The sequence below is a fragment of the Myotis nattereri genome (genome assembly GCF_964212035.1).
Source record: "Myotis nattereri genome assembly, chromosome: 9".
Lineage (NCBI taxonomy): Eukaryota > Metazoa > Chordata > Mammalia > Chiroptera > Vespertilionidae > Myotis > Myotis nattereri.
Genome location: NC_138084.1, coordinates 27,987,249 through 28,010,324, shown reverse-complemented (window position 1 = coordinate 28,010,324; position 23,076 = coordinate 27,987,249). Strand labels below are relative to the sequence as shown.

General features: G+C 40.2%; 1 protein-coding gene across 2 annotated transcripts in view; it reads left to right on the top strand.

Annotated features, from left to right (window-relative positions):
• NELL1 (neural EGFL like 1) overlaps positions 1 to 23,076 on the top strand; it is a 702,892-nt gene that overhangs the window by 181,614 nt on the left and 498,202 nt on the right. The gene's annotated exons all lie outside the window — the stretch shown is intronic.

Below are 23,076 nucleotides of genomic sequence, written 5' to 3'. Positions count from 1 at the left end.
GCAGTGGAAGGGAAATTGCGGCCCCTTGAGTGTGGCTCTTCCACAAAATACCACGTGCGGGCGTGCACGTACAGTGCGATCGAAACTTCGTGGCCACACTCAAGGGGCCAAAGAGCCTCACGTGGCTCGTGAGCCGCAGTTTGTCGACCACTGACCTAGGGTATCTATTCTCCTGTTTTTTTCTCGGCTGCTTAGAAACATGAAAGCAAGACCTTTGAAGGTGGTCATGAAACATAGCAAAGCAACGAAGGCAGTCAGGCCATATCACATCCCATGTTCTGCTATCACTGTATTTAACAATCATCAGCAAAACCACAAACACATCCATTTCTGTTATCTTCTTTGAATATGTTGTCATCTCCAAGATCAGTGAAATGTTATGTGGTGGATCCTTTTTTTGAATGATGCTTTTATACTAGTGTATACCCAACTGCCATTTTCTTCACTTCCCAAGGTCAGCATTTGTTTCCAATTGTGTTTTAATGACTGATTCATGGATTAATAATTAACAAATTCTACTAAAAGTCAAGGTGATAGATAGATAGATGCATAACTTTAGCACATGGACTGATGCCATTATTATGGGTTAGGGGCCTTAAGCATCAGTGACCCCACTTTTCACTCTAGAGAGCAGAACCCCTCTTTCCAAGCTCAGTACTCAACCCTGCTCATGGGGAGCATTGTTCACCCCTGCTCCTTTAATATACCAGAGGAGCAGGGATTAGCTCTGACCCTGGCCTATGTGTATAGCACTCTAATGCCTGCGCCCATTCATTCTCAGGTGCTCCCTGGCTCCCTCCTTAACTTTAGAGAGGCTCTAATAGGAGAAATGATGGCTAAGTTGTTTCTCTGTCCTGGTTGGACCCAATAATTCCTGTAATCTTCACTAACTATATATTGAGCCTTGGTGATCTGCTAGTCAGGAAGTAGATGTTTTGAATGGAATGAATGCTGCACAGTCTTGGTCATTCTCTTTCAAATTGCTGGGTTCTCACGTGGGTCAGGTATTCTCGAGGTAAAGACGACTGGTGCCAATAATGGTAAATCCCTTTCCGTTCTACTATTTTAGATGGTTGACTCCTGCTTAACTTTTTGGCTTTGACTAAAGACCTTTTCAGTTGTTCGGAAATGTGTCTGATCAGTGCAAGGGCTTAGTATGTGGTAGGCAGTGCCTCTGTTTTTCATCTCTCCTGGAAGACTTCATTGCCGCTTTGGTTCTCATGAACAATATTGTTTAGCTAATGGATTTTTCCACCTCTCCTTTTCACCTTTTTTTCCTTTTGCTTACCTTTATAGATTTGAAGTTGATTAGGGAGACATGCTACTTGGAAGGATGAAGTTGTCCCTTTGGTCATGAACCTTTTCTCCACCCTTTAATAACATACTACTTATTGTCAGTTTTGGATGACTATTAATTTCAATACATCACATTGATATTTTTATATCTCTATGCTATTTTCTATTTTTGTCATAAAATTAATATAATTAAAAAAATTAAAAAAATGTAAACACCCTATTCTCCATTCACCATGGAAAAATACTGAGAGCTGGCAGGATTCAGGAGAGAATTGCTGATGCAAATACTTTTTGGGACTCTGATTCTCTTCTCGTTGATACATTTCTTTATTCCATAGAACCAACTCCTGGGAGCCATTTGTGATATTAAACCTGCTCTCCTGTGTGAGGCCTTATTTTATTCATTATGTTGAATGATTTTAGATATTAATTACTGGGTTTTTTTTTACATACTCATTTTCAGCTTAGTGTATGTGCCCAACTGTGGGCCAGTGGGCATCACCACTTTGGGTAATGGTGATGTGCTTAGGATTCACTCATTTCTCTCTTATCATGGAGACTTCCCATAAGTTCCAGAGGGCTTGTTCATGGAGAGAAGGATAGCACCTAAAAAGAAATGACAAAGTATTAGAGCTCACTTATGGTAGAAGAATGGAACCCAGGGAGTCAAATACTGGGCATCTGGATGGGAGGCACTGAGAACCATGTTGAGTGAATATCAGCATTGAGAGCAATTGCCCTTCTCTCAATTCTGCCATCCTCAGCATGTTGGACTTTGGGCTTATTTTCCTATAGTTGCATGATGGCTGCTATCATAGCCCCACTCACCAGTGTCCAAAACAAGTAAGGAAAGAAGGGCCAGGGTTTCAAACCTTTTCTGTGTAAGGATCTGTTTTTTCATGTTTAAGGAAAGTCCTTCCTAGAAGGTCCCCCATAAGCACTCCCACTAACATTGTTTTCACACCGGGGCTTCGTCCTTTCCACCCCTAGACCAATGCTTGAGAAAGGTGGGGAGATGACTGCCACTGGTTAGGGCTGACTGTGTTCACCCCCTGGAGCTGGAGTAGGGTTTTTCCTTCCCAGAGACAAAATGATCTTTGTTCTTTACCTGAACCAATTTGGGTTATGGCAACAAGAAGAGTGTAGAAATGGCTTTGGGTGGGCAAAAAGCTATGCTGACTCCATTCTTTTATGATAAAATTTAGTTTATGGCCACTTCCCCAGCTCTGACCTCAGAATTGCCCTCTGGAATGATCTGATAGACAAGGTGAGAGGTCGCCAAGTACCACTTGGGTACCAGGGACTCAGAGATCTGAGTTCATTGTCTCACCATAGCCCTAGAGAGAAGTAGATACTTATGAACTGCTTCAGGCAAGTTATTTTTTTACTCTGAGTAAATGGAGTGAAAATGACCCATATTGTACAATCTGTGAGGACTGGATTGGAAATTAAAACAAAATGTTATACACATTCTCCAGGCCATCTTGAAAAGCCTATTCATTCTCTTGGTGGAAAAGGAAGCAAAAAGGCTTTCAGATTTTTTAACTTCCTGGGGTAGTAGCAGAGAGATGGTGTTAAGGACTCCTTCTCTGCAGAGATTGCTGTAGAAACTGCCATAGAGAAGATATTAGAATTCCAAGTCAATCAATAGAAGGTAACAAGACCCTTTGTCAGCTCTGATACAATTCATGGGAGGTCATTTCATTTTGCCTGGTCTGACTCAAACAGGAATGGTCCCCATTTGAAAGCTGCTTTTGTTGGATTTTGATGTTTTATGAATCTGGTATGCTGAGCCTTTTTACCTTTCTGAAGACATTTTCAATGGGTTGGTCTTACATAGTTTCAGATGCATTAGCTTAAATTACAGGTAGTGTCTGAGCAAAGTATAGCAATTGAGGCCTACTTAAGCTCTTTTTGAATGTGGAGTCTACATAAATAGAGTGTCATAAACATTTCTCTTCCTGAAATAAAAAGTTATTTAGAAGAATAAAGAACAATGTGCACAAATTTTTATGTACCAGGCCTCTAGTATAAAATAAATATTAAAAATATAAGTCTTTGTTTTACTATGGTTGCAAATATCAAAAAATTTCTATATGTGACACAGCACCAGAGTTAAGTTAAGGTTTTTCAAAATGCTGACACACCGAGCTCAAAAGGTTCACCATCACTGACCTATAGTGAACTTACAGAAAGAGAGACTAAAAAAACATCCCATTTACTATCGCACCAAAACAATTAAGATACCTAGGAATAAACTTAACTAAGGAGGTAAAAGACCTGTAAAAAAGAAAAGAAAAAAAAAAAGAAGAACAATGTGACATCATATATACTATGCAATCTGCCAGGCATGGAAAGTACAACAATTAGCTTTAAATGATATACTTTATACTTGCAGAGTGCTCTGAAGTTTTCAAGCTCCTTTTGTAGCTAGTGTGCTCTTTGGCCTCTTGATAAACCTGTGATGAAAGTGGCAACATTGGCCATATTAATGCCATTTTATGGGTGTGGACACTAAGGCTAGGAGAAATGAAGAAAGATAATACTCAACTCGTTTATGACTTGTGTTAGGCCCTACCTTCCCATCCCACCCTGTTCCAATGTTGTATTGTTCCTCTTGATCCAATGAAATGTGAGTGGACATGAAATGCACTATTTCAGAGTAGAAGCTTAACAGCTATCACAGGGGTCTACCTCATTCTCTTTTCTTTCTAAAGAAACCAGCAATGCTACAGAGCAGGGCTGGGCTTCCAGAATAAAGATGATATGGAACAGTGTGACAACTGTCTGGTGATGGACATGTGGCATGAGTAGAAAAAAATTGTGTAAATCACTGAAATTTTGGAGAGTGCCATTCCTGTTACCTTTGCATAACTTAGCCTGCGCCTATGTATAACTGTCTGAATTAGTTAATCATTGTGGTTTCAGAAAAATACCTTTAGTTCAGTGCTCATGACTGAAAGCAGTTTTTTTTTATAGAGCAAGTATCAAGAATTCCTAGAAAAAGTACATATTGTGTGGATCATTAATAGTCCACGGTGGTCCTGGTACCAGGCAATAGATAGTTTGCAGATCACAAGTTGTAAATTAGTGTTTTTTTTTATAGTTAATGCCAATTGGATTTCCTAATCAAGGGGATAATGAGAAATGCATGTCAAAAACTTAGTTCACTGTATGGTATTCAATAAACATTTAGTGGATCACAGCAGTTACCCTCATCCTCATTATCATCAACTAACTTCATTAATGTGTCTGAGGATCTTTCTTGGAATTGGAAGAGTGTGTACTCATTGAGGCCAGCACTTTGAGAAAGTGGGTTTCCCACATCCACATCTTTTGGGAGAATTGGCAGGTAGCAGGAGAGATTGTTTTTTGTTGGGAGGACCAGGTTTCATCATCCCTGCCAGGAGCATATTGTTGCCAGTGAGGTACCAAACATTATAATTTATAAGGGGAAGTGGTTTCTTCCTTGAAAACCACACTTGGAGCTGTATTCAAGGAAAAACACAAGCGAGACTGTATTTAAAGAACTGTGTTGTGGAACAAAGTCACCTGTATTGGTACGAATTTCATAATTTCATGTAACAAAGCTACTGAAATGTCTAAGACACCACAACTGATTAGCAAGGTGATTTATAACTTCTTCTACGGCGTGGAGATGATGACAAAGGGTCTGACTCTGTGAGTGTTAAGTGTCTGGGAAAGTGGCTGAGAGGTCAGAGATTCAAAGAGAAAGCAGATGCAGAATAGCTCAGGGGTAGATATTTATTGGATGGAAAGGCTAGCATGAGTGTGCTTCCACAGAAACAAGACTATAAATTCCTGATTAAGAGAATGCGTGGGAAAATGGCTATTGTGCTTAATTACGCTTCTAATTATCCAAAGATTAATCAGGTAACTGTAGTTGTTTTGCAGTTTTACAAAACACATGAACCTTGTGATCCGCGTAACCTGATTTATGCTCACGTCTGGGTGTCATCTCCTAAAGTCCTGCTTTGGACAGCACAGGCATCAAAAGCCTCCTTAGCTATTCATGTTAGTAAAACCTTAACTGTAAGCTCCTACTCCCATTTATTTCCAGAGACTCAGAATGCTTAAGAGAATACCTCATGGTATTTTTTATTACAAAAATCCCCACACATTCCCTCTATTTAGCCTGCATGACTGTTGGAGAGATCTGATACCCAGGTATCTGTCATTCCCCTCTCTCCCCATCCCCTAGTTTTCCAAGACAGAAATCTGTAGCCTTTGCTTTGCCTACAATAAACTACATGCCGCCTCCCACCCAACAGCAAGTAGAGATGAGCTTTCTTCTTGAGCCTAGCTTTTCTCTGCTCCTTTCTATTCCCAAGCCTACTTTGCAAAAGCATCTACCCAGTCCATGGGATGCCGAAATGCTGCTTGCTCACTTTAGTCCATGCAAACTGCACTGTTGTTACTTGCTATAGGTTGACTGTCTTCACCAAAAGGCAACAGAGAAATTGTAGCTCTCAAAAGAATTGTACTTTTGAAAGAAGAGAATAATGTTTAAAAATTGTTTTGGTCACCCAATAGCAAAAACCCTCCACCAACAATCCAATTAAAAAATGTGCAGAAGATATGAATATAAATTTTTTTCCAAAGAAGACATAGAGAGGCCAAAAGGCATATGAAGAGATGTTCAACATCACTAATCATCAATGAAATGCAAATCAAAACCACTATGAAGCATCACCTCTCACCTATTAGAATGGCTATTATTCTAACAGGCGTTCGGATGTTGTCAAGGATATGGAGTAAAGGAACACTTGTGTCCTATTGGTGAGAATGTAGATTGGACCAGTATGGAAGGGCCTCAAAAAATTAAAACTAGAGTTATTATATGACCCAATTCCACTTCTGGCTATTTATCCAAAGAAAATGAATGCACTAGTAGAAAACATATATTCACCCCCATGTTTATTGCAACATCATTACAATAGTCAAAATATGGAAACAACCTATGTGTATATCTAATGGAATACTACTCAGCCATAAAAATAATGAAAATAATGAAATTTGCAACAACATGGATGGAACTTGAGGGCATTATACTAAATAAAATAAGTCAGAGAATGACAAATACTGTATGGTCTTGCTTATGTGTAGAATATAAAAAACAAGTAAAACAAACAGCTCATAAGATAAGGAGGATAGATTGGTGGTTTGTCAGAGGGAGAGTGGGCAGAGAGTAAAATGGATGAAGGGGATCAAAATATATAAACTTACAGCTATAAAACAAACAAGTCATGGAGGTAATAATGTACACCATGGTGAGTACAGTAACTAATACTATATTGCATATTTAGAAATTGCTAAGAAAGTAGATCTTAAAGTTCTTATCACAAGACAAAAAAGAAAAATAATTTGTAATTATGTGTGGTGATTGATATTAACTATACTTATTGTGCTGATCATCTCACAACATATACAAATATTAAATCATGTCATATACCTGAAACTAATATAATGTTATATCTGAATTATACCTCAATAAAAAATATTGTTTTGGACAGCTGCTTTTAGGGAAAAAAATTCTCTGGGGCTAAACACAATAGAAGCTTTAAAATATTTTTTGAAAAATTCATATGGACGTTTAAATGAGTGGGCCTGTTTGGCAGGTGGCTTTCCTCAATGCTGCCAGGCAGGGACCCAGGCTCTGCCCCTCTTTGCCTCACCATGAGCAATATGTGGCTTCCAAGGTTGCCAGGGAAAGGGCATAGAAGGTGATATATGGGAGGTTATCCTGGGCCAGCCTGGGCCACATTGCACTAGTCAGAACTTTGTCACTGGCCACACCTAACTGCAAGAGAGGCTGGTAAGTGATGTCTGGCTCTGTGCCCGGGAGGAAAACTAATCTGTTTTGATGAACAGTTTTTCAGTCTTGACAGTTAATAAATGAAAAAAATATCCCCTATGAGTTTTATGCTTTTTACTTTTTGTTTTCTGTGTCCCACCAAATGGTCCTCGGGCTTTAGTTTATTGTATTAAAACTTGCTTATTTGAGAGTTAGCTAGGATTTAACTGATCTTGCTTATTGGAAACGAGCTAGGATTTAACCAAGCTCTCTTGCTCCCACTCTCTTGTTTGTATTATCTCCAGGTTCCCCTGTGGCTCCACTGTAGCGTCTCACCTGGATTTGTTTCATCCCCAATGTAACCTCATGTTCCTAAGCGACCCCATCTTTTCTTCCAAACAAAATTCGCAGCCCCTCATGTGCTGCAGTTATGCATCTTATGCTAGAAGGAAAGCAATTCATGGAACAAACCTACACACATTTGTAAATGATTGATAGCCACAAACTGTTCCCAGAGGTAAATGTGTTCTTAAAAGAGGGTGCTTGTTAATTAAGAAAATCCTCAGATTTCAATGTGAAGTAGCATAGCAAAAGAAAATGAAAAATGAAAGCAATGTGAATGTGAAGGAGAGAGTTCATAGGGCGACTTAGCAAATTGTCCCTGGTTTGAAGTTTTCTGTGGTAGTCAGCTGTCCTCATATGGCCCTCTTTTCTAGCATTTTCCGTACCTCCATTTCTTGGCAACTCCCAGGGCAGTGATGTAGTGAAAGAACATTGAACTAAGGATAAGAAGATCTTGATTGATCCTGGCTCTACCACTTACCAGCCAGTGACCTTGGCAAGTCACTCAATTCTTCTGTCTTGATTTTTCTCATGGTGCAAATAGGACTTTTAAATAAGGCTTAAATAGTACCACTTGGTTGGAAAGGTTAAGTAAGATATTGATTGTGAAAGCATTTTGTGAAGGCTGAAGCCACATAGCCTTGTACTGTGACATTGTTTATGATGATAATTATATAATTGTGTGTTATAATTATCCATCATGGTAATAGCAATAAGTATTGTCATCATTTGTAGTGCATGGACGTGGACTAGGGCTTGATCTTGAGCTATTCAGAGTTCAGATACACACACACACACACACACACACACACACACACACACCGGTATCTATCTGTGAAGGTAAATTTTATGTGTCAACTCCACTTTACCTAAGGGATGTGTGTCTGTGAGTGTGCTTCTAGAAGAGATTAACATTTGATTTGGTAGACTGAGCAAAATGATCCACCCTCACCAAATGGGTGGGTATCATTTAAGCTGCTAAAGGCTTCAATAGAACAAAGAAGCAAAGAGAGGGCAAGTTCTTTCTTTCCTTGACTTGGGATGTCTATCTTTTTTCTGCCCTGGAACATTAGTGTCCCTGGTTCTCAGACCTATGGACTCGGACTGAGGTATGCCACCTGCTTTCCTGGGTCTCCAGCTTGTAGATGGCAGGTGGTGGCACTTTTCAGCCTCCATAATGGTGTGAGCCAACACCTATAATGAGTCTCCTATTATCTGTATCTCTGTATATCCTATTTGTTCCATTTCTCTGGAGAACCTGGACTCACTCTACCAACATATACAGTGGAACCTCATTTTTCCAACATCTCGCATCTTGAACAATTCCCTTCTCAACCCGACAACCCTTTCATGCTGATATCTGTATGATCAGTCATGTTTCTCTCAGGTGACACACAAAGGAGAGAATGCACAAACATGAGTCAGTTTACCATTGTTAAAATCTCAGGATATTGTACTGTGTATTTTTGTTTTTTTGCTTTTGTGGCTGCTTATAATTATTGTTAAATTTTCATTTTTTACTGTACATTTCTAATTTTTATTTACATTTCACACCCTTTTTATTTTTAAAGGGCTTATTTATAGATTAAGCAGTATAATGGACATGTACTACAAATAAGAAAGGTTAAAACAGGGAATCATTTTGGGGTCTGGAACGGATTAATGCAATTTACATAATTTCTAATGGGAAAAAATAATTCAGTTTTGGAACAGCCTTTCAGAACCAATTAAGTTTGAGAAATGAGGTTCCACTGTATATTGAGCCACTGTTATGTGCTGAGCCCTCTGTTAGTCACTACGGAATTTATAAGTGAGGCTGCATGTGCTAATTTAGGTGGATGGCACCTGCTAGAATTATGCAGTGTGAAGTCTGCAAGGTTGCACATTGTGGCCCTACCAGGGACAAAATGAAGAATCAGACCTAGAGTCTTGTCTCATTTTTTCAGCAAACATTGAGAACCTACTGTAGGTGAGTCCTGTGCTGGGCTCCAAGGATTCAGAGGTGATTAAGTCATAGTTCCTATCCTTGAGGAGCTCACAGTCTAAAGGAGACGATAGCCTTGTAATCAGATAATGAAACACAATAGGAGTTGTCCCATCCTAGGATCTGAATAGAGTGTTCAGAGTACACTGGTGGGAGCAGTGCATTTGGCTGATGGGAGTCTGCCCAGACTGCCCAGAGGAGGTGACGTTTCAGCCGAGTCTTTAAGAATGATGGGGGGGAGGGAGGGGTTAATGGGGATGTGGACACATTTGTAATACCTTAACTAATAATAATAAAAAAAATATGCCATTGGTATTTTAATGGGAAAAAAAAAAGAATGAGACATTCTTTAGGAGGAGGTGTGAGGGAGGGCCATCTTCAGCAGAGGGGTCAGCATCTATAAAAGTACAGAATGAAATGACTCACGCGGCTGGAATAGAAGTTTGGTAGGAGATGAAAATGGAGACACAGCTGATGGTCCAGTGGCAAAGAGCATTGCATGCATGCTAAGGAGTTTCCATTGTATCCTGTGTGTACCCATGTAGGATGCAGCCATCACAACAGGTGAAAAATTGGACACAGTGGTACATGGAAAAATATTAGAACTTTTATTTATGTTTATTTCCATCTCATCCTTTTATTTTTGTGTAAGTTTTATAGTGTACATGGTATGTTCATATAATATATGTACATGTTTTAGTAAATAGTTGAATATTTCCATGTAGGAGGTATATGCCTCAAAATTATCAATATGGATGCATGGTCCAAAACAGAAACCAGTGCTATGGGCCACAGAGTATCTCGTGGAAGATCTGAAGTCGGAAGGATGTTATCAGATTAGGATGTTAGGAAGGTCATGGTCATGGCCACATGGAGGCAACATTGGCTGGGGAGACATTGAACGCAGGGAGCCAGATAAGGCAACACTGCTTAAAAAATAGGTGTCTGAATGGGTGCTCAGTCTTGGCCACGGTGGGTACTGAGGAGAGAAATCATCATTGGAATCATTAAGACAAGATTCTCTCGTCTTGTTCGGTGCCTTTCCTCAAATCCTTGCAGACATATTGCATGTGATTTTGGCCATGACTTCCCTCCGAGGATTGAGAGCTCCCATGCCTGGCATTTCCCCAAGCGATTCTTCCTTGTTTTGCTCTTTGGTGAACCTGTCAGAGAGTCTGGATGGTACCCAGAGGCCAAGCTGTTGAGGCTGGCCTGAGGTCTTCTTCCAATGATGTACTCTCATCTTAAGGGGTTACACGGAGACATCATTTGGCTCACTGTGCCGTATGTTAGGCCTTTAAAGTGTCTCCTTGAAAGACAGTGTGCATATATTATGTTATATACAGTAGTTAGCATTTTTATGTAACAAAAAAGGAAGGGGGAAAAAAATCCCTGCTCACTTTTCAGGGAGTTTTTAGAGCTTTAAATGGAAATTTAGTAAATTTAAACTTCTTTGGTTACTTAAAACATAATAACCCCTGATTATTCCCAGGATGCCTAGTATTTAGACACTATTGAGAAGAATTGAATTCAGTTCGTTTTCACTGTGCCTTTGCTTTTGTGACTGGTATGGTGCCGGCTGTGGTTTCTGAAGCTTGTCTGGGTATTCAAGAATTATACGCTCATCATAATGAGGGGAAAATAGCAGAGGAATGGGGAGAAGATTTGACTTAGATTTAGGGCACCTGGGTTAGACAGCCTGGCTCTGCCATTATTCTGTGAACTTCATCAGGATCATCATCCCTCTGCATTTCCCCTTTGTGAAGTTAGTGTGCTAACACTTAGCAATCTCTTTTAAGAATAACTATAAGAACATAAGTGAGTATAACAGTCTAAGTCAGGATTTTGCATAAAATAGGATTTTAATAAGCAGGCTTGAATATAATGCATGCTCAATTAGACATAATTAAGTCCTATAATATATGGTTCAGGACTGTGTCAGTGAGGGTAAGGAAGGAGAGGGTTAATGATTGAAATGAGCAAGAAAGACAGCATAAAAGAGGGGTCTTGAGGTTGGGCAACAGTGACTGTGGAGGATGACACATTTTTGATGGGGAGGTCTTGGATGCTATGGGTGAATCCAGCTGAGACTATAGGATTAAATGGAGTCAGCAAAAGCAGAGGCGGGGGAGGAGACTAACGCAGGAGTTGAGCACAGCATCCCTGGAGACCTGGAGGTACAAGAGAACCAAGGAGCATGTATTTTGTATGGAACCCGGGGGGGGCGATGGAGACTGGTTGAGTGTAGAGGGAGGCAGAATTCGGGGGTCTGGTTGCCTTTATGATTTTTGGATTCTACTCTAATGGCAGTGGGAAGTTGTTGACAGGTTTTAAGAGATCTGATTTGTATATCTGGAAAGTCATTCTGCCAGTGATTGGACAGAAGGCAAAGCAAGCCAGGAACTCGATTGTTAGTCTGATGTAGCAATCTAGGCAAGATATGGTGGTGGATGCGGAGGTGGAAAAGGGCAGGAGGTGAAATCAGTGGGATTGGCTGATGGATTTCAGATTGGATAGTTTGTGAAGAGTGAACTTAGAATCAATTCTCTGTTATTTTATCTGTATCCCATAAAACTCCAATGACCTGCTTTGTGGCTTTCTCCTCTGGGCTGTGATAGCATTTTGTTCAAACCTTTATAAGAGTACCCAGCACCCAGGATCTTAATTACTTCCCAACTTATTTTGTGGGTTAAGAGCTATTTAAAGGCCAGGGCTGTGTCTGATTCATCTTTATAAACCAAGACCCAGTCCAAGGCCTGGAACATGATGGTTGCAAAGCAAATACTTTCTGGATGAACCGATGAATAAACAAAGGTGTGGTTTCATGAGTGAACTCTAGTGCTCTATGGCATCTGTCTACTAAGGCATTTAGCGTCTCATAGAGAGATTTTGCTCATTTCTTTTCCAGTTTCAAAGTGGAAAAAGCCCCCTTGAAATGTGTGCCAATGATGGCTTACACATCTTTTCAAGAACCTTCCCCTCCTCCTTTGAATAGTGAAAATATTTGCAGAAAGCCCAGTGCTGGCTAATAGCTTCTTAGGAGCTGCTGTAAAGATTCATGGACTTTTTCTTATTCATTTTTGGATACTTATCACTTTTCTTGCTGATGCCAAATGCTGAATTTTGTCTTTTGATGCTGATACCTGGCTCCTCGGAGTTCTAATAGAAATTTTTCTGAGCCCAGCTAAAGAAACCTGGTGTGTCCGATATATTATAGTTCCCCTGTCGATGCTTCCAGCATTGCACAAATTTTTGTTTTGCTTTTGACAAAGTCATACATTTATTCATTTAGGGTTATGTTTATAAGACTTGAATGTACACCTTGAGAGGGCTGGGATTACTGGTTGCTTTGCTCACAGTTGTGTCTCTGGCACTCTGTCCATTGCTACTCACTGTGCACAGGTCTAAATCCTTGTTATCTTATTTTATCCTAACTCTCTCTACGCGGTCAATGAACAAACCAAACTTTGCACAGCTAACACCACTGGGCCAGGATATCGTCTCAGGTCCTCCTGACACAAAAAGTAATTCACATAGTCCTATGAAGAAAAAGTAGCTACACTTGATTCCCGTTAGTACTGTCTTTATTTGCCAGGAGACATCTGGCTGGACACACATTTTCTCCAGTTCTAGTCTAAGACCAATTTCCTACACAGAAGTAATATTTTCTCTGAATGTACATTTGTCTTTCTGACACACCAGCTCAGCATTTTATGGTAGGCAGGGTAAACAAAGCATCCTTTCTCAATTGCAGGCAAGTTGTAATAAATAGCAGTTCTCAGGATTCTTGGGATCTTTAGTAGTTAGGTCTCCTTTCCTGGGTGCCTCTTTCATGAGTCCAAAGGAGATGGGTGACTTCTCCCACATCGAGGCTGCAATATCTCCAGTTGGCTGAGGTGTAGATAGTCAAAGGAATCTGTTTCATGTGACGTTAGAAATACTTAGATTTTCAAGAAGATAACTGGTTTTGGGATTTTCTACATACCTGGTATCTTAGTCTATTTCCAAAAAGCGGATTTTTCCCCCCAAATCCATTTTGATGAATTACAACTCATTTGTAGCGAATGATGATTCACTAATGCTATTCCTGCAGGTGATAAAACTCAGGGGCTTCCTTTAAGTGTTTTTGGATATTTCTAAGTGCGTTACCATCCTTTTCCTCCAGTCCAAGGTAAGAACTTGGCCTCCCCGAGGACATAATTGAAATCTACCACTTATTGTGATTAGTTCTGGTATAACTTTATATCTTTCTATCTATCTATCTATCTATCTATCTATCTATCTATCTAGTGTTCAGGTTGGGTTTTTCACGTTTGAACATAATTTGTAATACATTTTAGTATCAGCAATGAGTGTCTATGACATGTAGTAATTGGCCAAAGCATATTGGCTCTTATTGGCTACTGAGTGATAAGCAGGCCATTCAGTATCTACATCCCCTTCCAGCTTTTTGTTATGCACTGGTCACTGGGTATTGCGCCCTTTTTGTTGAAAATCTAGAGGGATTGTCTGTCCGCTGTGACTCAGGAGATCATGGTTTGATTCCTGGTCATGGCATATACCCAGGTTGTGGGTTCAATCCCCTGTGTGGGGCATGCAGGAGATAGCCAATCAATGATTCTCCCTCATCATTGATGTTTTTATCTATCTTTCCATCTCCTTTCCTCTCTGAAATCAATAAAAATATATTTTTAAAAAATCTAGAGGGATCACTTAAATGTTTCAATGTATTTTCTGTCACATTCTTAATGTTTATTCCACTTGTCCTAAAAAGGGAGGGAAAAAATGATTCTTAGTACAATTATATGTTTGCAACATGTCTATACCAGATAACAAAATTGCATATAATGGGTTTGAAAATGCCTTAGGAAACTGTATTTAACCTAACATCCATTTAACTTATTTGTACATGGAATCATCCTAATTAACATATGAAACTTATGATCACTCCATAAGACTGTACTTCTGTGGAACATTTTGGAAAATGGTCCTTACTTAATGTATTTTACTACACAATTCAAGGTTCTAGTAATATTTACAAATCTGGGGATTCCTAGAAATCTCTGGATATTTATGTTGCAAATGTCAGGATTTTCTATCATAACTGTAGTGAGTTGTAAAAGTTTAAGAAACTTTATTTAATGCAAATTCCTATAAAATGTACTGTTTCTCTTTCTTATGTTGCCTGACCTTTGCATTATAAATCCTGTTTTTTTGAATCATAGTAAGAGACTGGTTCGTTATGGTGTTTTCTCTTATTTGGTAAAGTTTGGGTGTGATGTTAGTGAATAATTAACCACTAAGTGTGCATATGAGTAGAATACATATGATGACAACAGATGTTCACATTGTGCATTGCAGTTTGTAAAGCCCATTAAAATATATTGTCTTCTTAATCTCCTATGAACTCTCATCGGTATGGATTCTCATTCTTAGAATATTTTAGAGATGAAGAAACTGAGGTTCGGAGAGTTGCTCAAGGTTCAGGGCGAGGTATTGAACCCGGTTAAATGAAATCTTTTTTTCTTTTTTAACAGTTCAATGAGTTTTTAAAAAAATATGTTTTATTGTTTTTTTACAGAGAGGAAGGGAGAGGGATAGAGAGTTAGAAACATCGATGACAGAGAAACATCGATCAGCTGCCTCCTGCACACCTCCCACTGGGGATGTGCCTGCAACCAAGACACATGCCCTTGACCAGAATCGAACCTGGGACCCTTCAGTCCGCAGGCCGAAGCTCTATCCACTGAGCCAAACCGGTTAGGGCTCAATGAGTTTTTTTAAATCAGCTTTATTGAAGTATAATTGACGTACTGTAAGCTACATGTATTGAAAATGTACATTTTCCTAAGTTTTAACACATGTATATACCCATGAAACTATTACAATTAAGATAATGAATATATCCATCATTCTCAAATGTCCTTATACTCTTCGTAATCCTTTGTCTTACCCCTCCCCATCCACACTACCATACACAGGCAACCTCCAACTTATTTTCTGCCAGTGTAGATTAGTTTGCACTTTTACAGTATGTTATATAAGTGGAATTATGCAGTATATACTCTTTTTGTCTGTCTGGTTTCTTGCACTCAGGATAACTATTAAGAGATTTATCATGTTGTTGCATGTCCAGTAGTCATTCTTTTTATTTTTGAGTAGCATTTCGTTGTATGGATAGTGTTTGTGTATTCCAGGCTGAAGAAATGTATTCTTCACTTATCCATCCATTAATGGATTTGGGGTTATTCCCAGTTTTGGCTAAAACTTGGGAATAAATGAAATCTTAATCAGGGTTAGGGCTCTTTGCAGGTTGTCCTCACTTAAAACATTCTCGAGGTGTTTACTGAGCGCACAGGGCACTCTCAGCTTGGAGATTAGGCTCCGAGAGATTAGGGATTTTTGTCGGCTGTTTTCCCCACCCAGTTTCTAACATCAAGGCTCAGCTGGGTCATACCAGCTGCTGGATCAATAACTGTTGCATGCATCAGGGAATGAATGAATCCCAGTCATTTTTGCTGCTAATAATATTTATTAATACATTTTATAGATTTAGATGTGAAATACCTTAAACACTTTTTAAACTTTTTAAAAAATATTCTACCCTAATAAAAATACTACTATTCTCATTTTACAGAGGAGGACCTGAGGCTAGGATAAGTCAAATGGCTGCCCTAGGTTCCCCGGGTAGTTAAGTAGTGGAAGTCAGAGCTCTTTGATTCTACAATCCTAGCCCCCATCTCGGGAACTGAGGCTCCGGTGTTATAATTAAACCTGTTTTTGAGTTTGTTTAAATACCCATTCCAGTGGCTTCTGTACCAAACCACACCATTTCTCCAGATCTAATTCAGCTCTGTGGTGGGCACATGTGATGATACTGCCCCTATTCACAGAGAGTGTGCTGAGCATTTTATAGGCATTATTACATTTCGTTCTCACAGCTATTATTCCCATTAAACCGAGGCTAGAAGGCTGTAAATGGCTTGCCCAGGGTTGCACTGTTAATGGTTTGCCCACAGCCCAGGCTGTATTTGTCTCCGTGAAAAAGCAGAACAGAACAAAAATGAAGAGCAGGTATCAAAGAAACATAATGGCTTTCATGAATTTTGTTTCAATGTTTTGCCTTGTTTTTACTTTCTCTTCTCCTTGTGGGTCCTGGGAACATAATGTGGATACCGTAGATGGGGAACAATTTGGGCAGCACTTAATTCAGCATCTTTGGTCACTCAGCTAAGGAATAAGTGCCCCTGTTAGATGCAGGCATGTTTCCTAGATCCCTTTCCTAGTCCCTCCCCTGTGGAGAACTCCACCTGGACCTTCACACCTTCCCATCCTCCTCCATTCCTCCTTCAAAATCTAAGAGTCCTCCCTAGGCTACCCTGCAAAGTCAGTTACTCCCCCTTAGCTGTCTGCTCCGTTTTCCTTCTCCTAATCCCTCCAATTCCCTCATTTTCTAGTTATTGGCAACATTATTGATGCTTAGCATGACAAGACCTGCTGTTTATAATGGTCACAGGTAGTTACGCTTCAAAAAGAACACATGGGATTCAGCAGGCCCCCAGCATCTTTGCCAGACAAAGGATTTAAATTAAAGGATTAATCGGAAACCTCTTACAATGCACTTAGGTTCTGGCCGACTGAACCAAGTTCTCCTCTTCAAAGGTCAATGAGTTTTTCCATAATTTTTAGCTGTTCTGAGAAAGGAACCATAACTCTTCCTGTTTATTTGCTTTATAAATCTCCCTTCAGCTCATTTAGATGGGGGCTGAGCATAATAAACCCACGGCTTTCTTTTAGAAAAAGAGAAACCGTACTCCCATAAAAAGAAAATTGCTTTACCCAAATGAGAAATTGTGAGTATCACCGCTTCTTGACTAGAAAAGGTGTGTGTGTGTGTGTGTAAAAGTATATATATTTTGTGTTAGAAAAAATCCTACCAGGCCTGCTTGTGTTATCATCTATGTAAAACACATGTATTATCAGGTCTCCCAAAACAATAAAAGAATCTTTGCTTTGAAATACTGCTTTAAACCAGGCACTTTAAAGTTGGGTATGTAGAAAACACAGTCAAACTCATTCATAATGTACTCAGAGAAGGAGGAGCACATTATTTTGATTAATTGAAATTTTTGATGATCTGAGAAGGAAATCTTGGAACCTTCATTGTTGAAAAATTATCTTTAAGTTCCTGAATTGAATCAGTGACCTCTTAGTTCCTGGGTTGTTGCTCAAACACTGAGCCACACCAGCCGTGTGAGGATATCCTATTCATGGTTTTATCTCTCACATCATGGCACATTGTTTTGAAAGTGTTTTTATAAATACCCAATGATTTGAAATAGACATATTTGAACCACTGAGGTTTTAAGTATTTTGAGAGTTGATCTCCCTTCTTCCCTCCTATTTCCGCCCCCTGAGTTTACTAAGCACTTCTAGTTCTCAGGTACTTGGCTAGGTGCTGGGACTACTGAGAAAGGAGGGAATTAAGATTTCCTGAGTCCATCTTGCACATCACACAGAGTATTTGGGGCTTTTACATCAATCTTCTTGTCTAAGGGTCATAGTTCACTACTCAGTGGATTTTATAATCCTCACTTTTAAAACCAAGGCTGTAAATCCCAGAAGGCTGATGGCCAGGACTGACGTTTCAGCCCATAGATATCTATTCACTTATTCCTGTGACTTCTGAATGTTGCAGAGCCGCAGGGTCTCTTAAGAAGTTCAGTTTCCTGGGATCTTTTCCAGACTCAGAACAAAATATTAGAGGCCCCAACAACTTAAACGTTTGTGACCTATCCTTCCCCCAAACCATCGCATAGTTTCAAAAATAAAATTATAAAATAAACAGAAAGAGGTTCTATAAAGTTTATAAATTTTTCTCATGATAACTGCTGTAGAATTTTAAAATTATTACATATCAATTTATCTTTAAAACTCTCTCTGTTTCCCTCTTCCCTCCCCACCCTTTGCTTTCTTGGTGCTCTCTCTCCTATCGTCTGACTACTGCATGACTCGGTAGTTTTTAGACCATGGGGTCTTGATGCATAGCGATGGAGCAGTTCACCAAGAATTTTGGGTTCTACTCCCTAAGGGCTAGGCACAAGATGTTTGCTATGGGACGTGTAGTTTTGTCCAAGGAGTTATAAGCAAAAGGAATATGTGTTGCTTCCAAGCCTGAGTGTTTAATTGCTGGGCAAGAACCCCCACAGCTCCCTCTCTTAGGCAGCTGCAGCCAGCAATCCCAGATAAGGCTGCTCCGTGAGTCTTGGTTTTTGAGGGTGACCAGACCTGCAGCAGACATGTGATGTGAATGAAGTTAACTTTGTGGTTTCAAGCTACTGAGATATCAGGGTGTTGTGTTATCCCAGCAAAACCTGTGAGAACTCTGCATGGAAAGTGCCACTTGTACGCAAGGCACTTGAAACTGAGTTTTGGAGGCCAACTAATATTTTGCCAAGCAGATAGGAAAAAAGATGTCAGACAGAAGGTAAGGCATAAGTATTTTGACATCTTTACTCATCAAATTCTATTTTTTTATTTTTAGAAGTGATTTTAGGGGAGTGGGGAAAATTATTAGTGGGGAGCATGGGTTATTATCTGTGGGTATCTCAGGGGCCATCAAAGGCATTTGTAGATATGACAGAAAATGGGCTGGAGAGCAGGGCATGGCGTGATGATGAAATACAGTCGAGGAGCTTATTTTACCTAGAATGTGAATTGTATCTGGGGGGAGGGGGAAGAGATGAAGCCAGTTAAGTTCGTAACTGTGGCTGTTAACAGTGCTTGGAATGCAGCCACTATGGAAAACAGAATGAAGGTGCCTCAGAGCATTAAAAACAGAACTACCATATGATTCAGCAATTCTACTTCTGGGAATGTATCCTAAGGAAATGAAAACACTCGAAATGATATCGGCACCCGCATGATCATCGCAGCATTATTTATAATTGCCTAGATCTAGAAAAGACCTAAATAATCATCAGTAGATGAATGGATGAGGGAAATGTGACTTTATCTATTTATCTATACCTGTACATAGTGGAATATTGTTTAGCCACAAAGTCATCATACCTTTGACAAACGCTGTTGAGCTTAAAGCATTGACCTCAGCCCTATTCCTATTTCTTGCCTCTGGTTTTCCTCATATCAGTAAGCTAAGAGAATGACCTATGTAATAGATTCAGAGTTTCCAGCCAGAAAATTTCCCCTGAAAAGCCAGTGTAGTAAAGAACCAGTGCATAAGTTTTGATGAAGTTTCTTTGACATGCAAGTGACAGAAATGGAAACTGAAAATGATTTAAGAGAAGAAAATATATGGACTCCAATAACTGACATTTCAGTGTCATTATCAGGTGAGGCTGGACCCAGGGCTCAAACAATGTCACCAGGATATTCTCTCTATCTCTATCTCTATCTCTATCCCTATCCCTATCCCTATCCCTATCCCTATCCCTATCCCTATCCCTATCCCTATCCCTATCCCTATCCCTATCCCTATCTATATCTATCTATCTCTCTCTCTGGCTCTGGCTCCAGCTCTGGCTCTTGTTGGTGTTATTCACAGGCGTACCTTTCTCATTGCTACCACAAGCTTCAAGCTTGTCTTCCTAACCAAGTAATCCCAGTCCTTTTAGCAAGTCATAGAATTGAGCCTTATTACTTTGGACTGGGTCCAGCACTTGACTCTGAACCACGCATGGTAGCCAGGAAGCTATGACAGACTGATGAGCCAGTCCTGGGGCGCAGTCCATGCCTGGAAAGTGACAGCAGGGGTCACCTCCCCTCAATCCATGTGGACTGAGAGTAGAGAGAGCAACAGTTCCTCGAAGGAATCTCAGGGTGGTGCATCAGAGGAAGTGAGGGGTAGTTGCAGGGTAGGAAAAGACAGTAGCTATCCTCTACTGTGATGTATTTTCATTTTGCGGATGTGGGAACTGTAAAAACTGATGATAATGATTATGTGTAAAAGGCACTGAATTGATATTTAGGAGAACTGGGTTGAAATCTCCATTTGCTACTGTGTGACCCAATCAATCCCCAGGTTCCTTCATTCCTTGCATGTTGGACAGAATGGTACAGTATGAGATGCTGCTGTGCAGGCAGAGAGATAACAGGAAGGTTATCCAGCCCCTGCTTTCTACAGGTGCTGAGGATTAAATGACTTGACCAAGGTCATATAGTCATGAAGAGCAGACCCAGAAGTGGAGCCTCTGTCTCCCACACTAAAGCCAGATTTTCATAGCAGTCATGAAAGTGCTCCGGAAGATGTTATATGCCAGTGTGATATGCTATTTCTAAAAAGTTGTTTGTGTATGGAATTTTTGTTAATCAAATAACTTTAAAAGGGCAGAGCTCTCTACCTCAGTAAACTCAATAAAGGATGTCTGTGGTTAATTATTTAGGATCTCTTTGTTCAGTGAAAAAGCTCCAGCCAATTTACCTTTGTTTTGGTCAACACTTTTCAGATACCACCTTTGCTTAAAGTCAGATCTGCTTATTGTTATTTTAGGGTGAAATCTTAATTTTTATTGTTGTGAGTCTAGTGTAGGGGGAAGAGAACAAACTTGGGGATCAGAAAGGCTTGGGCTTCCATTCTGGTTCAGTTTCTGTTAAGTTTGTGACTCTGGGCAAGTTATTGAACCTCTGGGAGTCTGTAGGTCTTCATCCCCTGTGGCTTTATATTACCACCCTCAGCAGCATTTAAACTGTTCAATTCCTACCCCACCTGCACCTTCTTAAAATGCACTGTGGGAATTCTTGCTCCCCCTTGGCTCATGCTCCTTGCCCCAGTCATTAAATGATGGAGCTCCTCCAGGCTTGATTCTAGATGTTGTCTCTGCTCACTCTCATTCCCTGCATCCCACCCGCCTCTTCTAGATCAGTGATTTGTTTGGCTCTGATGGATGAGTGATTAACACCCTTAAACTGGACCCCCACTGAGGCCTCTTATCTAAACTCCATGCCTGCATGTCTGATTGCATACTTGACAGCTCTACTTGGATGTCTCAAAGGCATCGCAACTGCAATGTGGCCAAACAGATGGATCATCTCCCCCCCGGAACACCTGCTCTTCTTCCAGCACATCCTCTCTGTATGAGTGATGGCACTGGCCGTCCTGTTACACAGGCCACGGATTTATGAGACATCCTTAATGCTTTCCTCTCCTTCACCCCAGTGTCCAATCCATCGCCGAGTTCACTTGATTTTATCAACCGAGTATCTTTTCGATCCATCCACTTCCCCCCACATTCTCGGACTCCTGTCAGTCCCAGCTTTTCTTGTCTCTCATCCTAAGGGCAGCGGTAGCCTCTTAACTTTCTTTATTCTGGCTCTCTCTTTTTTTCAATGCCTCATCTTATTTTACATTCCATAGTATTCTGTATTAGTTTCATATGTACAGCATAGTGGTTAGACAATCATATACTTTGCAGAGTGGTCCCCCTGATATTTCAAGTAGCCACACCTGGGCCCATGCATAGTTATTACAATATTATTGACTATATTCCCTATGCTGTAATTTATATCTCTGTGACTGCTGGTTTTGCATGCTGCATGCAGAGTAATCTTTGCAATATGCAAAATTGATCATGCCATTCCTCTAGTCATGCTGCATGGATTCCCATTGCTCTGAGGAAAAAGGTGCATATTTATCACAAGCCACAAGCACCTTTAGGGCCTTGCTTCTGGCCTCACTTCTCACAGTTCTCTCTCTTTCTCTTTGTTCACACTATGCATCTCTCGCTAACGATCTGCTAGTCCCTTTCCCCACAGGATCCTTTCCACACTGCTTAAAACTTTCACTTACTTATCTTCCATCCTTTCTTCAGGCCTCAGATCGACCTTCTCAGTGGACTTAACCACAGTCAGATTTTTAATAGATGCTCTGCTAGAGCCATATCTCTCTCCTTCGTTGTGTCCTCAGAATACTGATGTTACATTTGTTTGCATGATTTCTTGATTATTCCCCTGAACATTGTATCCCTAGTCCCTATTAAAGTGTTTGACATATTTGATGAGGAACAAGTATTTGAATCTTTTATTTTTGTAAAAATGCATGATTTCTGAAGCCAGACAGTTCTTGATTCATATCCTGGTTTTGCTTCTTACTTGTTACCTGACTTGAGTGAATTACTTGAATTCTCTGCATCTCAGTTCCTTCGTCTGTAACATGTGCTAGTAGTTCTACTGCACAGGTTGGAATTGAACGAGATAATGTAGTAAACCACCTAGTACAGGACTGACACTTAGCATCATTTCCCTCTTCCTCCTCTCCAGCCCCTCAGGATAGGATGGGTTATGTTCACATACGGTGGGACGCTCTTCTCGATGTTTTCATGATCTTTGTAGCCATCTCCTTTGTCAGCCTGGGCTGTGCATCTGCATGACTCCTCCTGGATGCTGTTCACTTTATTAGTGCTAAGTCATTACCATCCCTTATCCTCCCAGTGGTCCATGCAGAATCGCAGGGCACCTTAATGGCCAACATTTATGATGACGGGCCATTTGCAGTGAGATGGGAATAATTTGCTTAGTTTTGAAGGTACATTAACTCGTTTTGGTTACTAGGATTTGATGATTAAATTTCTTCTCAGAGTCCCCAAATAGCATCTCGGCTTTAGACTCTCTTTGATTTCAAGCC